The following is a 2,561-nucleotide window of genomic DNA, read 5'->3' as shown; positions in this document are numbered from 1 at the left end:
ACCCAGCCTACTGGGACCAGGGGTGGGGGGGTATTGTCTGGGGGGCAATGGCAGGTGCCTGGACCCCGCCCAGCTGTGCGGGGGGAGGGCAGGGGAATTTCCTGGGATACTGCCAAGGGAAGCCCCGGTTTAACAGGACCCAGGTCTCCAGGCGCCCAGGCCCTGCTGCCCTCCTAGGCCTGAGTGGGAATCCAGGTGTCCAGGCTCTCAATGAAATGGAAACCAGGCTCTCAGCTCCCCCTCACCCAACGTGCCCGGCCCCACAAAGCCTCCTGGAGCTGGGAGGGAACCCAGGTGTCCGGGCTCCCCGTGCCCCCGTTCTAACATGCCAGCCCCCACTCCTCTCCCAGAGAAGAACCTAAGAGCACAGGCTCTCAGCACTTCCTACTCTAACCCACTGGACCCCAGAGCTGGATAGACCCCAGGTGTCCGGGGACCCGACCCCATTCCCCTCCCAAACATGAGACAGAAACCAGGTGTCCAACCACTCTCCCCCACCCAGTCAAGAGGGAACCCAGGCATCCGGGCCCTATCTCCCCACAGCCCCAAGCCCTGGGCTGGGCTGGGGGGAGTAGGAGTAGAACAAGGGGCTAGGAGCCCGGGTGCCTGGGTTCTGTCCAGCTGTGGGAAGGGAGTGGGAGTCTCAGGGGTGGGAGCCCCCCGGACCCCTGGGCTCTCTCTGGGCTCTGGGACACCAGTGGGGTCCAGTGGGCTTTAGAGGTAAGGGGGGTTGGTGGGTTGGATCTGAGGTCTCCCCTGGATATCTGGGTTCCCTCTGGGCTCTGGAAGACCAATGGGACTTTGGGCTGGAGGGGGCTGCCCCCGCCCCCACGGCCCAGTTTCCAGGGTTCTCTCCTGCCTTGGGGATGACAATAGGGTCCGGTGAGCTGTAGAGGGGGGAAGACTCCCCCTCCCTGGATGCCTGGGTTCTATTCTTGGCTAGTGGCTATTAATACTGGCCGGCCTTTCGGGCACGGCTATATAAGGCCGGGTCCTTCTCAAGGTCCTTCCTATTGTCCTGGGCCCCTTTGTTCACGTCATGGGGAAGGGGGGATTGAGTGTCAGGGGGGCAGGGAATGCTGCGAGGGGTGTGGGGGGGGGTGGCAGCTAAAATTACCCTTGTGGGGGGAGGGGAAAAAAGAATAGGGGGAAGAGAGAGAGAGACAGGTCTGGGAGCCCTAAACCTGGGTTCTCTGAGGGAGGGGGAGCCTGGACACCTGGGTTCTTGGGTGTGGGGTCTTCTGGGGGCCCGGTCACCTGCGTTCCCTCTGCCAAATGGGCGGTGGGGAGGCTGGGTGGACCTCTGGCACACAAGGGGTTAAGAAGAATGGCACAGTGCCCCATCCCCCCCACCCATACACTTGGGATTTGGGCCTGACACCTGTTCAAGGACCAAGCAAGCCCGTCCCCCCCACCTGTCCTTTGTCAGTCTGGCCTGGCCCTGGGGGAAGGGAGCTGAGCAGACACAAAGGACCCAGGCATCCAGGCTCCCAATGCCCCCCCACACCCCCTCTTAAGTCCCCACTGCCCTTCAGAGCTGGGTGAGAACCCAGGCGTCCTGGCTGCCAGCCCCCACTCCCCTAGCTCTGACCCTCCCAAGATCCCACCCCTGCTCCAGAGCTGGGGAATGAACCCAGGCTCCCAGGACCCCTTTGTTCTGGCCTCGCTGCCCCCACCCAGAGCTGAGAGAGAACCCAAGTGTCCAGGGTCCCATTCACTGGAGGGACCAGGTCCTTGTGCTCACGTGTTTCTATGGCAATTTAATTTTCCATCCCATAATGTTTCCCAGGCTGACACAGCCTGTGGGGCTGGGGGCTGCTGATGGAGAGTGAGGGGTATTGCAGGGCGGGGCAGGGAGCTGTTGGTCAGGAGTGAGGGGGCTGGTGGGGGGCGCAGGGGCTATGCCTCAGGAGTGAAGGGCATCCACAGGCTGTGGGGGGGCAGGGGCTGCGGCCTGGCGTCCGTGCGTCCGTCTGCCCTGGAATCCCAGCCCCGTGGATGCCTGGGATGCCCCCCCGCCCTTCCCTCCCCAAACCTGTTCCTATTCTTCATCGTTCCTGGACAATGACGAGAGCTTCCAATTGTTCCCCGGTGGGGGGAGGACAGAAGTGGGGCTGGGGGGGCGGGGGCCTGGCTCTGCCCTGCCACAGGGGTGGGGGGCAGGGGGTATATAGGGGCCCCCTCAACAGCCGCCCTCACAGGCCCCTCAGCATTGGTGTGAGGTGTGTGGGCTGGGGGGGTTTGGGGCTGGGGGGGGAATACCAGGGGGGTCTATAAGGGGTGTTAGGGGGTCCATGAGTCCTGGAGGGGGGTGTCTGGGGCTGGGTGGGGGCATAGAAGGTCCCCTTGGGTTGGGGGGGCATGGGAGGCTGTCAGGGGTCAGTGGGTCCTGGGGGGGTGAGGAGGGGGCAAGCAGCCAGGGCAGGGGGGAGGTTGGGGTGTCCCTGGAGGGGCCATGGGGTGAGGGGGGGTATGAAGGGGAGCAGGGGCCTGGGTACCTTGTTTGGGTGGGTGTCATGTGCGTGTCCATGCATGTGTGTGTGTACAGGTTTACCGGGGGG

Source organism: Alligator mississippiensis, chromosome 7 (assembly GCF_030867095.1).
Source record: "Alligator mississippiensis isolate rAllMis1 chromosome 7, rAllMis1, whole genome shotgun sequence".
NCBI classification, from domain to species: Eukaryota; Metazoa; Chordata; order Crocodylia; family Alligatoridae; genus Alligator; species Alligator mississippiensis.
This window is presented reverse-complemented; position numbering follows the sequence as displayed.